At 48.9% G+C, this 14,375-nt stretch overlaps 1 protein-coding gene across 2 annotated transcripts in view; it reads left to right on the top strand.

Moving 5' to 3' along the window:
- Nucleotides 1-14,375, top strand: part of BAZ1A (bromodomain adjacent to zinc finger domain 1A) — a 514,327-nt gene that overhangs the window by 402,053 nt on the left and 97,899 nt on the right. The gene's annotated exons all lie outside the window — the stretch shown is intronic.

The following is a 14,375-nucleotide window of genomic DNA, read 5'->3' as shown; positions in this document are numbered from 1 at the left end:
TGCCCAGGGCTCCTTAAGGTCCCCATCGGCTACCAAAGTCCCCCTCTGGAGCGATACCGATTATTGGATCCTCCAAGGAGGAAGATATACAACCGCACCCAAGGCCCTTGAAGGTGCCCACACTCCCTGAGCCCATTCCTGGGCCATCAAGAGTCCAAGGCCATCTGTTCCCTTGGGGCCCTGGGTGCCTCCGGCACCATCAATGCCCCCAGTGCCATCTATGCTCTTGAGGCCCCCGGCTACGAGGCTGCCGAGGCAACCCTCAATGCCACTACCGCTGGGCATGGGCGCTGGCCTCCCTCACCATCCCCCTGTCTACGTTAGTGAGGAGGATGTGCCAAATGATCCCTGGGGTGATGATTCATCAGCATCCTCTTCTGATGACTCTGGCGACTTGCCTTCCAGCCCTCTCTGCCGGATGAGACACATTGCTCTCCCCCAAAAGACCTCTCCTTTGCGAGCTTTGTCCAGGCTATGGTGGAAACCATTCCTTTCCAACTCCTCACGGAGGAGGATGCCCGCCACAAAAGTCTAGAAGTTCTCCAGTTGGTGAATGTTCCGAAGGAGGTAGTAGCCCTTGGCTTTCAAAAATGCCAGCTCCCCCACCAATCCATGGTTGTGGAGTCTGCCTTAAAAAAGGCCAAGAGATCTCGTACCCATTCCTCTGCCTCTCCAGGCCGAGAACATAGGCCTTGGACACCCTTGGTAGGAGGGTCTTCTAAGGGGTCAATGCTGATTGCCCATATCACCTCCTACCCGTTGTACATGGCTCAATACAGCAGGAACTTGTGGAAAAAAAAGTCCAAGAGTTGGCAGAGCACCTGCCTCAACAGCAGCAGGATGCACTGGAGACAATAGTACAAAAGGGCCTGAAGGCCGGGAAGCATGAGGTAAGATTAACTTATGATGTCTTTGAGATGGCGGCCAGGGTATTGGCTGCAGGCATTAGTGCCTGGCGCATGGCCTGTCTTCGGGCCTCTGACCTTTGGCCAAAGATCTCCCCGACGAAAATCTCATCGGGGAAAGCCACTGCATCAGTCAGTGATGCAGTGGCTCAGCTCAAGGACCATCATAAGACCTTGCAGCAGCTTTCAGCCAGTACCTCAGACCCACCATCCTCCGTGCGCAAGTCTCTGTATCATGGACCTTGCAAATCCTTCTACCGCCAAAGGAGATATTACCCTCTGGCTTCCCATGCCAGGGCTCCATGCTCTATGACCAGGGGCTGGCCTCGCCAACAGCGTGTTCCCAGGCCCCAACCAGCCCCACAGCCTAGTCCAGCTGCAGGCTTTTGACTGGCGGTGAGAGAGTGGAGGCCAACTTGCAGTGCCCATGGACCCCCTACCCATCGGTCGGGGGCTGGCTGTGTCTGTACATAGACAGCTGGCCTCCTATTACCACAAACCATTGGGTTCTGGCCATTGTACAACACGGGTACCGCCTGAATTTCAGGACAATCCTGGCGGATTCTCCACCACTGTCAATGTGGGACCTGTCGTAGCATCAGGAAACTCTCGAGCTGCAGCTCTCGACCTTGTTAAAGGCTAGAACAGTAGAACCCTTGCCCCGCTCTCAACAGGGCCAGGGGTTCTACTCAAGATATTTTCTGATACCAAAGAAAACAGGTGGCCTCCGACCCATTCTCGACCTCAGATCCTTAAAACAGGTTCTTGCAGCCTGAATGCTTCAAAATGGTCTCCTTGAGCCCCTGATTCCTCTCCTTCAAAAAGGAGATTGGCTCTGTTCCCTCGATTTGAAGGACACTTACTCCTACATAGCAATATTCCCGCCTCACAGGAAATATCTCCACTTCGTAGTGAGCCACAGACATTTCCAGTACCGGATGCTGCCACTCCACCTGGTCTCAGCCCCGCAGGTCTTTACGAAATGTCTGGCAGTGGTAGGGGCACACCTGCACTGCAATGGGGTGCACATGTTCCCCTAACTTGACGATTGGCTTATCAGGAGCACCATGCAGGAGGGCGCTCTAAGCTACCTTTGCTTGACGACCAAGGTGCTACGGTCACTGGGATTTGTAATCAATTTTCCCAAATCCCATCTGTGCCCATCCAAGCAGCTAGCATTCATTGGGGCTCTCTTGGACACAACTCTGGCCAGGGCATTCCTCCTCAAGGGCCACGTTCAGACCCTGGCGTCACTGGCACACTCCATCCGACGGCATCGGACGGTCACTGCCCAGGTACTGCTCCACTTGCTGGGCCATTTAGTGGTATCTGTTCATGTCACTCCACTAACCCGACTAGCTATGCAGGTGGTGCAGTGGACACTCCGCTTTTAGTGGCTTCAAGCCACCTAGAACTTCTCAGCACCAGTACGGGTCACCTCGACCCTTCAAGACTCCCTCGCCTGTTGGGAGGGACTGGCCAACTTGGGGAAGGGGCCGCCTCATTCAAGTGCCATCCCCCCCGGCGTTACTGACTACCAATGCCTCCACCTTGGGCTGGGGAGCACATGTGGACAATGTGCTCCCCAGCCCAAGGCATGTGGTCAGAGCAGGAGGCGAGTTGTCAAATAAATTTACTGGAACTGCGAGTGATCAGGTATGCCCTCTCGGCGTTCCAGGTTCACCTGGCTTACAAAGTGGTTTTGATCCAGACCAACAACCAAGTCGCGATGTGGTATATAAACAAGCAGGGAGGCACAGGCTCCTTCCTGCTTTGCCAGGAGGCGGTACAGATTTGGACCTGCGTCCTGTCCAAGGACATGCTCTTGCGTGCAGTTTACCTTGTAGGGATATAAAATGTGGTGGTGGACCGCCTGAGTTGGACATTCACTCAGACATGTTATTCAACCCAACAGCTGCAGACAGAATCTTCTGCCTGTGGGGCATTCTGGACATGGACCTCTTTGCCTCCCCCCGGAATTACAAAGTGATCCACTTTTCCTCCCTATAGAGGGAGGACGGTGAAACAGCCTTGGATGCCTTTGCCCGGTTTTGGGGCAAGGGCCTACTGTACGAGTATCCTCCACTCCCACTGGTGGGGAAGACTCTCGTGAAGCTCCATGAGGACAGGAGCACCATGATTCTGGTTGGCCCCATACTGGCCGCTATAAGTCTGGTTCCTGATCCTTCGCGATCTGTTGATCCAGTAGCCCAAACATCTGGGCACCTCACCTGACCTGATCACGCAGGATCAGAGCAGATTGCACCACCTAAACATCCGGTCGCTGGCCCTTACTGCCTGGATGTTGAAAGGGTAGTCTTGCAGTCCTCGACCTCTCTGATAATGTGTCGCAGATACTGGTGGCTTCCTGAAAGCCTTCCACCAGGAAGTCTTACCAGTTGAAGTGGAGGAGGTTCTGTGTCTGGTGTGAGGAGAAAGGCCTGGACCCTTTCTCGTGCCCCACTTCACGACTATTGGACTATTTGTGGTCTCTCTCGGAGACTGGGCTACAAGCCAACCCTGATCAGAGTCCACCTGAGTGCTATTGACGCTTTTCACCAGGGGATAAGTGGCACACCCATTTCTGTGCAGCCCTTGGTGGGCTGCTTCATGAGGGGCCTGTTGCAACTGAAGTTTCCTCTGTGTCCTCCTTTTGTGCCCTGGGACCTCAATGTGGTACTAGCACGGCTCATGAAGTTTCCTTTCGAGCCTATGCACTCCTGCGAGCTTAAACATCTCATCTGGAAAGTCATTTTCCTGGTTGCAGTCACCTCCACTCGCAGAGTCTGTGAGATTCAGGCATTAGTGACATATCCGCCCTATACGAAGTTCCTTCATGACAGGGTTGTTATCCACACTCACCCTAAGTTCCTGCCTAAGGTTGTGACTGATTTCCATTTCAGTCCATAGTTTTGCCCACCACCTTTTCGTAGCCCCATTCCCATCAAGGTGAATGGGCTATGCACAGCCTGGACTGCAAGCGTGCTCTTTCTTGCCTTTTATCTTGAGCACACGGCAGCCCACAGGCAGTCCGCGCAATTCTTTGTTTCCTTTGGTAAAAACAGACTTGACGTTGCTTTAGAACAAAGATAACACTGATCATTTTAGTAGCCATACTCTGGACCAACTTCAACTGGTTTATATTCTTTTGAAGATGCAGTCAAGAGAATTGTATACAGTATTTCAAATGAGGTCTTAACAGGGACCTATACAATATCACCTCCCTTTTTCTGCTGACCTTTCTCTCTATGCAGCCAAGCATCTTTCTGTCTTTTGCTATCATTTTATCCACCTGTTGGCCATCTTAAGATTATCAGATACAATCACCCCCAGATCCTGCTCTTCTTTGGTGCTTAAAAGAATTTCACCTCCAATACTATACCTCTCCTTTGGATTTTTTAAGCCTTAAATGCCTTACTCTGCATTTTTTTTTAGCATTAAATCTTAGCTGCTAGTCTCTAGACCAGCAATTCTCAACCGGTGAGTCACCAAGCACCAGCAGGTGTGTTGCAGCTCCCAGGGTCCCACTGCCCTAGTTGTGCTTCCCTGTTCCCTGCCCCCGCGTGCCAATGGCAAGCCTTCTCCATTCTTCCTGCCCCGCGCAGGCCAGTCGGAAGCCTCCTCCCAGTGGGAGTAGGAAGAAGGGAGGAAGCTTCTGATTGGCTGGTGAGGCAGGAAGAAGGGACATAGCATAGGCCGGGAGTGGGGCTTGGGAGGAGTGGCAGTGACGAAGCGAGGCCGCCACGGGAGCTCATCTCCGTGGCGGTGAAGAAGCCCGACCCGATGAAGTAAGGCCGCCACGGGATCCCATCCCCATGGCAGCGAAAAAGAAGTCCTGCTGGAGTAAAGCCACGGCAGAACTGGAGCCCATCCCTGCAGCGAAGGAAGAAGAAGTTTGGCGGTGAGGCCCGGTGCATGCATGTGAGAATGGGAGCCTGGGTGAGTGCTGGTGTGAGTGAGTGCGAAGGGGTGCCTGGATGAGGGCTGGTGTGAGTACAAAGGGGTGCCTGGATGAGGGCTGGTGTGAGTACAAAGGGGTGCCTGGGTGAGGGCTAGTGTGAGTGGGTCCGAGATCATTTGTGTGTGATTGAGAGAGAGACTGGTCAGGGAGGTGATGTGTTTCTGGGTGAGAGAGAGAGTCTAGTCATGGGGTGTCATTTGGGGTATGTGTGTGTGAGTGAGATGACTGGTTGTGGGCCCTAAGAGGAGGATCGAGAGGACACAGCTTCAGCAGCCGCTGCTGCTTCTGGTGTGTGTTTTTGGCCTGCAAGAAAAAGAAGTAGGAGAGTTGCTGGAGATAGTAAGTAAAAATGTCTTTTTAAGTTTATTTTTCTTGATTGACTGCCATTTTAATTATTGGGTATTACGTAATATCTGTTTTGAAATATTTAATTGGTATTTGGACAATATTTTAATTTTTTATGAGTTTTTAATTGTTGGATGTTCTGTTCATCAGCTGTTTTGTAACATTTATTAGTATAGTTTTACAATTATTTCTGCATGGGGTTCTATATCAGCTTGACTTATTCTGTTTTCCTAATAGGAAGTATATTGGTGTTTAGGGCCTGGTTTAATATTTGTAGTGTTACCTTTTCATAGATAGGGTTGTTACTGTTGGAGTGCATGCCATAATGCAGGTGTAACTTTGTGTAGATTAGTTTGTGTGCATTATTACAGATCCTGGGACTATGTTAGGTGCTATATTTGTTTCAATTTCTCCAGGTTTGCACTGCATGAAGAGTGGCTTTTTTTTGTTTTCCATTTCAGTTTCTGTCTCCATATTTATAATTTGTGGTCTTTCTGTCCTTGGTGAAGGTCGGCTTTGTGTGTGACCGAGGTAAGGTATTTTACTAGCATGTAGGCATTTGTATCAATCTTATTTGTTGGGTTTTCTCAATAGGATATGTATTAGTGGTAAATTAAGAGACGACTGAGGGGGGATATGATAGAGGTGTTTAAAATCATGAGAGGTCTAGAACGGGTAGATGTGAATCGGTTATTTACTCTTTCAGATAGTAGAAAGACTAGGGGGCACTCCATGAAGTTAGCATGGGGCACATTTAAAACTAATCGGAGAAAGTTCTTTTTTACTCAACGCACAATTAAACTCTGGAATTTGTTGCCAGAGGATGTGGTTAGTGCAGTTAGTATAGCTGTGTTTAAAAAAGGATTGGATAAGTTCTTGGAGGAGAAGTCCATTACCTGCTATTAAGTTCACTTAGAGAATAGCTACTGCCATTAGCAATGGTAACATGGAATAGACTTAGTTTTTGGGTACTTGCCAGGTTCTTTTGGCCTGGATTGGCCACTGTTGGAAACAGGATGCTGGGCTTGATGGACCCTTGGTCTGACCCAGTATGGCATTTTCTTATGTTCTTATGTTCATAAGGAAGGCTATTGTACCTAGTAGTAAAGGGAGTTTGTTTGCGTTTTCTGAAATGTCACCAGAACCAGAATATCTTTTTTGCATGGTGAATTGTATGGGTAAAATGTAGTTCTGTTCTGACCCATTGTTGGTGGTTGAGGGGGTTCCTGTGGCTACAGAGTGTATGTTTACATATAGCCCCATGACGGTCACATGTTCAGTGTGTCACGCATGTGAGAACCATCTGTCAGGTGTGTCCCAGCCGAAAAAAGGTTGAGAACCACTGCTCTAGACCATTATTCTAGCTTCACTAGATCCTTCCTCATGTTTTCCACATCTTCCTGGCTGTCTATTATATTGAATTCAGTCTCATCAGCAAAAAACAAACCTTTCGAGACTATCCTTCCACTATGTCACTCACAAAAATGCAAAAAGAACCAGTCCCAGGACTTTCTTCAAGCCCACCACTAGTTACGCCCCTCTCCTCGGTGTAAACTCCCATTTACCAATACTCTTTGTCACCTCCCACACAGCTAGTTTCTAACCTAGTCACTCACTCTAGGTTCCATACCAAGGGTGCTCAATATATTTATAAGTCTTCTGTATGGAACCATGTCAGAAGCCTTACTGAAATCCAAGTGCACTATGTCTAATGCTTTCCTTTGATCCAACTCTCTGGTCACCCAATCCATTGGATTCTAGAAACTGCATTATTCTCTGTTTAAATGTGAATCCATTAATTTGCTTACAACAGAGGTCAGACTAACCGGCCTATAGAATCAACACATTGGCATCTTTAGATAAACTTAATAAAATACTGCTTTGGTATTTCCCTCTGGTCCAGACTGGGGTGGAAGGGAAATCAAAATAGAATTGGACTCTTATCTTATAATAGTTCTCTTTCCAGTCTGGGCCAGTTTTATCTGGGTTATAATTTTAATCTTTTACTTGAGTTTATTAAGGAATTCTCTAAATATTTATTATGGTTAGTGTGTAAGATTCTGAAAGGTTTTTTTTTATCTAATGGGGAGAATGAGATCTTGATCATATGGTCAACCGGTCAAACATCAAGACTAGGCTGAAGTTATTGACGTTTGCCTGCAGAGAGAGAAGGGAGGAGGTGAACACTATGAACAAACTAGTGGGAGAACTAATAGAATTGACAGGACTTCATATTTTGTGGTACTATATCTATTTCTGGTGCTTTTCAGTTTTGTGTATGTTTTTTCACCATTTATTTTATTATGTATTATACAGAGTTGTACATTGGTTGCTCCATTCATTTAGACAGTACGCACGAATAGATAGGTATGCAGACTACATACGCATACGCCATCCATTTTGGCGCACTTACTGCTGAAACGAATAAAGCAACAAATGCACATCCCTATTATTATACTTGTCACTTCATACTGACTTTTCAGGTTTTTTTCATCTAAAGCTACCTCTACTCATCCACTAATGTGAAGTCACTTGTTTGCTCATTCATTACTATTACACATTTTTATTTTATAAAGTCCTTAGTAGTACTTTGATGTAAGTGGCAGGCAGCACCCCCAGTTTTCCACAGTACCATGGCAATTGCAGCAGAATTTTTCCCTTGACTTGAAATTGTAGAAAATTGCTTTTTTCTCACAGGACAAGCAGGGTGGTTGTCCTCACATATGGGTGACATCATCAGGATGGAGCCCAATCACGGAAAACTTCTGTCAAAGTTTCCAGAACTTTGACTGACCCCTACTGGGCATGCCCAGCATGGCACTAACCCTGCAGCCAGCAGGGGGTCCCCCTTCAGCCTTCTTTTTTCCGTGCAGCAGTAGCCTCGCAGTTTAGGAGCTCTGAAGAGATTCCTGACAGGAATTTTCCTCACGGAGTTAATTAAATTTAAACTGCCCCACAGGGGTCCCTCTAACTTTTCTCAGGCCGGTAAGTTTTTCACCGTTTTTTCGTCAGTTACCGTCGAGTTTGGCCCTCGCGGCCTACTGGCCGTTGACCGTACTGCGGCTCGATTTTTCTATGGCCATGGCATCGGGGTTTCGTCGGTGCCCGGACTGTACTCGCACCATGTCTATCACAGACCCTCATGGAGTCTGTGTAATGTGTTTAGGCCGTGAGCATGATGTCCTGACTTGCACCAAATGTGCCCTCATGACACCAAAAGGTCGCAAAGCCAGAATGGAGAAGATGGGACTCCTTTTCCGTGCTCACACCCCGACGCCGTCCATCGCATCGACGTCATCTGAACCAGCACCGTTGAAGTAGCACCAGCATCGACCACCGTCCGGTGACCACCCGCCATCGACGACTTCACGGCCATCTACTCCCGTTTCTCCCCCTCAAGATCGAGGGAATCGTAGGGAGAAACATCGCCATCGGCATCATAAGTCTCAGACCGTCAAGGGAGCAAAATCATCAACCGAGCCACCATCCGAGCCACCAACGAAGAAGCCCCGTCCAGGAACGGCACAGACCATTCCTGCGACTGGGACATCGAGGCCACCCTCACCCAATCGGGGTTTGGGAGTCGCGATTCCGCCTGTAAAGGTAGTCCCTCCGATTGTGCCTTAGCCTCCCTCTTCCGTCACGAAGCCGGGGCTGCTTGCCCCAGGTCTCTGGGAAGAACTGGACCAGCTGGTCCAGGAGGCCATCGACAAGGCGATGCAACGACTCCAGGTTCCTCCGGCACCGACACTGGCACAGAGAGTGGAACCGGTCACCGACCCGATTCCAGCAGCTCTGGCACCGCTGCTATCCCGGATGGAGGCGCTCATGACCGCCCTTCCATCGGTGATTCCCGGGTCTCCAATGGCTCCGGTGCGCTCCCTGTTGACAGCTTCTTCGGGAGGAGAAACACCGTTCCGCATTCCTCCTTCGGGGTATTGCCTCAGCCATCGATGCCATGTCGTCCCTCGCCACCGATTCATTCATCGGGGGCGATACGCACATCGGCGCCTTCCATGCCGGCACAGATACCCCCCCAGGGCGTCCACGGTGCCCCCGGTGATTCCTTCGATTTTCTCGGAGCCTCAGCCAGGTCCTTCAGGTATCCAACCCCCTTCTCGTCCTACAGGTCAGCCTGCTGATCCTTATGACACCTGGGGTGATGATACTTCCACAGACACCGATGACTTACCTTCTCCTCCCTCTCCTACAGAAAGTAGAAAGCGTGCTCCTCCAGAGGACCTTTTTGTCATTAATTTTGTGAAGGAAATGTCGGAATTGGTCCCTTTTCAGCTTCAGACGGAGCAGGATGATAGGCACCAGATGATGGAGCTTCTCCAGTTCCTGGATGGCCCCTAAAGTGATCACTTCTATTCCCATTCATCAAGTTCTTCTTGACCTCCTCAAAAAGAACTGGGAAAACCCTGGATCCATTGCCCCAATACACAGAAAGGCTGTCACTACCTATCTAGTACAGTCAGCCCCTGGCTTTCAAAAATCTCAGCTCGACCACCACTCAGTTGTGGTAGAATCGGCTCAAAAGAAAGCAAAAAGGACGAAGCCTCACTCCTCTACCCCTCCTGTTAAGGAACACAAGTTCCTAGACAATATTGGTCGACGAGTGTTCCAAGGGGCCATGCTCATCTCCAGAATTGTTTCTTACCAGCTGTACATGACCCAATACAACAGGGTCATTTTCAAGCCAAATACAGGACTTCTCTGAAACCCTGCCTGACCAATTCCAAGAACATCTTCAAATCCTTGTCAACAAGGAGTTTGAGGCAGAAAAGCATGAGATAAGAACAGCTTACGATACCTTCGACACCTCCACTAGAGTGTCTGCAACTGCCATTTCGGCAAGACGCTGGGCCTGGCTCAAGTCTTCTGACCTTCGCCCAGAAATACAAGACAGGCTCTCTCTGACCTGCCCTGTATAGAAGATAATCTGTTCGGTGAACAGATTCAGCAAATAGTGGCTGAATTAAAAGACCATTATGAGACCCTCAAACAGCTCTCATCGATACCTTCTGACTTCCCCTCTAGACAGCCCTTCAAGAAGGACTCTAAGAGGTCATTCTTCCACCCAAGGAAGTACTATCCTCCACCACCAAGGTCCCGAATTACGAGGCCTTATCAAAAACCTCAGCCTCGCCAGCCCCAGAAGCAAAAGCCACAAACAGCTCCCCAGCCAGGGCCTGCTTCAGGTTTTTGACTTTCCCTTGGAGAACAGCAGCCTGATTCCTCTGCCAAGCATACCAGTGGGAGGTCGATTGTGCCACTTTCACGGCATGTGGCAATCAATCACAACCAACCAATGGGTGCTAGCAATCATTGCTCAGGGTTACCACCTAAACTTTCTTGCTCTTCCACCAGACTCACCACCTCTACAAGCGTGGAGAGTAACCGATCACTCTCTCCTCCTGGAACCAGGAGGTTTCCCTTCTTCTCCAGTTAAGAGCAATAGAACATGTCCCACTTTCGCAACAAGGCCTAGGGTTCTATTCCCGGTACTTTTTGATCCCCAAAAAATCCGGGGGGCTTCGTCCAATTCTGGACCTACGTGCCCTCAACAAGTACCTCCAGTGGGAAAAGTTCAAGATGGTAACCTTGGGTTCGCTTCTACCTCTTCTACAAAGAGGAGACTGGCTCTGCTCTCTGGACCTCCAGGGTGCATACACCCACATTGCGATATCTCCAGCTCATCGCAAGTACCTCAGGTTTTTAGTAGGCCCAAAGCACTATCAATACCGAGTGCGTCCATTCGGCCTAGCATCGGCACCATGAGTCTTTACCAAATGTCTCACAGTTGTCGCAGCTTTTCTCAGGAATGAAGGTGTTCACGTCTACCCCTATCTAGATGACTTGTTAATCAGGGCCCCAACCCAGCAAGCAGCTTGATCGTCCCTGGATTTGACCCTACTCACTCTAATTTCTCTAGGATTTCTTGTCAATTACGAGAAATCCTATTTAGTCCCATCTCAAACCTTGTCATTTATTGGGGCAGACTTGGACACCTTGCAGGCAAAAGCCTTTCTACCTCAACAAAGAGAGCAAACCCTCGTGTCCCTCACTCACCAGTTGCAGTCTCAGTATACAGCAATAGCTCGGCAATTCCTTGTCCTTCTCGGACACATGGCGTCCTCAGTCCATGTCACACCAATGGCCCATCTGGCCATGAGGCTCATGCATTGGACTCTGAGGTCACAATGGATTCAAGCTACTCAGCCTCTGTCGACCATTGTCCACATCACCAACTCACTCTGTCTGTCTCTCGCCTGTTGGAAAGATCAGAACAATCTCCAGGGACTACCCTTTCAACTACCAGATCCTCAACTCATTCTCACCACGGACGCTTCCAACCTCGGGTGGGGAGCCCATGTGAACGATCTACAGACACAAGGATCTTGGTCTCCAGAGGAAGCCAAACACCAGATAAATTTCCTGGAGCTTCGAGCAATGCGATATACTCTGAGCTTTTTAGGATTGCCTATCAAATCACGTCATCCTGATTCAGACTGACAACTAGGTGGCCATGTGGTACATCAACAAGCAGGGAGGCACAGGCTCCTTCCTTCTGTATCAGGAAGCTGCGCAGATTTGGGCGGAAGCTCTCTCCCACTCGATGTACCTCAGGGCCACCTATTTGCCGGGAGTGCACAATGTCTTGGCAGACAAACTGAGTCGTGTCTTCCAACCACACGAGTGGTCTCTCAACCCCTCGGTAGCGACCTTCCTCTTCCAGCAATGGGGTTATCCCCAAATAGACCTCTTTGCATCCCCTCAAAACCACAAAGTGGACACTTACTGCTCCCTCATTCACAGCAAACACTTTCAACCCAGAGATGCATTCTCCCTCTCATGGGCATCCGGTCTGCTTTATGCATTCCCTCCACTTCCTCTTCTCTCGAAGACTCTCGTGAAGCTCCGTCAGGACAAGAGAACCATGATCCTGATAGCACCTCACTGGCCATGCCAAGTGTGGTTTCCCATACTCCAGGATCTCTCCATCCGCAGGCACATTCCCTTGGGAACGGACCCGCTTCTGATCACTCAGAACGACGGATGTCTATGCCATCCCAATCTTCAGGCCTTGTCCCTGACGGCATGGATGTTGAAAGGTTAATCCTTCAACCACTTAACCTTTCAGATTCAGTTTCTTGTGTCCTGATTGCTTCACGGAAGCCTTCCACAAGAAACTCTTATTCCTATAAATGGAAAAGGTATACATCATGTTGTTCTTCGCAATCCTTTGATCCCTTTTACTGTCCAGTCCCAAGGTTTTTGGACTATCTCTGGCATTTATCGGAATCAGGTCTAAAGACCTCTTCCATCAGAATGCATGTCAGTGTGGTAGCCGCCTTCCATAAAGGTGTCGGGGATGTCCCTATATCGGTACAACCCCTCGTAACACATTTCCTGAAAGGCTTGCTCCATATCAAGCCACCTTTACGTCCTCCGGCCCCTTTTGGGGTCCTTAATCTGGTTCTCAGGCGGCTCATGAAACCACCATTCGAACCTCTTCACGCCTGTGACCTAAAATATCTCACATGGAAAGTGATTTTCCTTTTGGCTATCACTTCAGCTCTCAAGGTTAGTGAGTTACAGGCCCTAGTTAACTATCCGCCTTACGCTAAACTCCTGCAGGACCGGGCGGTACTCCGCACTCACCCTAAGTTTTTGCCTAAGGTAGTTTCGGAGTTTCACATTAATCAATCCATCATACTACCTATCTTCTTTCCCAGGCCCCACTACAATCCAGGGGAACAGGCTCTGCATACCCTTGACTGTAAACGGGCTCTAGCGTTCTACCTAGACCGTACAGTTGCCCACAGGAAGAGCACACAGTTATTCGTCTCTTTCCATCCCAACAAATTAGGGCAACCTGTGGGTAAGCAGACTCTCTCCTCCTGGTTGGCGGACTGCATAGCTTTTTGCTATCAGCAAGCAGGCATTCCTTTTCAAGACCGTGTTAAAGCACACTCTGTGAGGGCCATGGCGACTTCAGTAGCACACCTACAATCGGTGCCGCTTTCTGACATTTGCAGGGCTGCCACCTGGAGTTCTCTCCACACTTTTGCAGCCCACTATTGCTTGGACAAAGCCGGAAGACAGGTTTCCATCTTCGGCCAATCTGTCCTGCGTAACCTATTTCCACCGTGACGTACCAACACCCTTTCGCCTGCCCGGTGGGGTTCAGGATGCTCTCTACCAAATTCCACCCCAGTTGCTGTGCCTGTTGCACGCCGTTGGGTACATTTGGTGCATGTTCGGACATCCTCAGCTCGGTACTCACCCATATGTGAGGACTACCATCCTGCTTGTCCTGTGAGAAAGCAAATGTTGCTTACCTGTAACAGGTGTTCTCACAGGAGAGCAGGATGTTAGTCCTCACGAAACCCGCCCGCTGCCCCGCGGTGTTGGGTTCGTAACGTTTTATTTTTTCAGCACTGCCTGTAGCTATCAAATAAGACTGAAGGGGGACCCCTGCTGGCTGCAGGGTTAGTGCCATGCTGGGCATGCCCAGTAGGAGCCAGTCAAAGTTCTGGAAACTTTGACAGATGTTTTCCGTGATTGGGCTCCATCCTGATGATGTCACCCATATGTGAGGACTAACATCCTGCTTACCTGTGAGAACACCTGTTACAGATAAGCAACATTTGGTGTCTTCTTTCATTATTTCTGGCCAGCTCTCTAAAGACATCCACTGCAGGAAGGAGAGAGCTGCAGCTGTTTTGGACCAGAGTTCTGAAAAAAGAGAAGGAAAGAGAGCTAATGGTGTGAAAAGAAAGGGGAAGAAAAGAAATAAAAAGGAGCTGGAGATTAGGGAAGAGGAAGAGTATGAACCCATGTGGAGAAGAAGAAAAGATGAGGAAGAAGGAAAAGCTGGTTGAAATTGAGAGAATGACAGACCTGAAGGGAGAAATGAGGAAGCTTAGAGACTTGAAGAGAAGGGGGAATGATTGAGAAGTGCAGTCAAATGAGTGAAAAAGAAAATCATTTGGGATATGTGAGAGAGTGATGTAAAGAAGGGAAGAAAAGAAAGGTGTGTGAGTAAATCAAGAGAATTTAAAGTAAATGAATAAAGAGGGAGAAACTGATATAGAAAACAAGAAATAATGAAAATAAAAATCCAAACTGGTTGAAAATTTGTTTTTAATAGGTTT

This window comes from Rhinatrema bivittatum, chromosome 4, assembly GCF_901001135.1.
Source record: "Rhinatrema bivittatum chromosome 4, aRhiBiv1.1, whole genome shotgun sequence".
NCBI lineage: Eukaryota > Metazoa > Chordata > Amphibia > Gymnophiona > Rhinatrematidae > Rhinatrema > Rhinatrema bivittatum.
The sequence above is the reverse complement of the archived record's forward strand: the minus strand, read 5'-3'. Positions and strand labels throughout refer to the sequence as shown.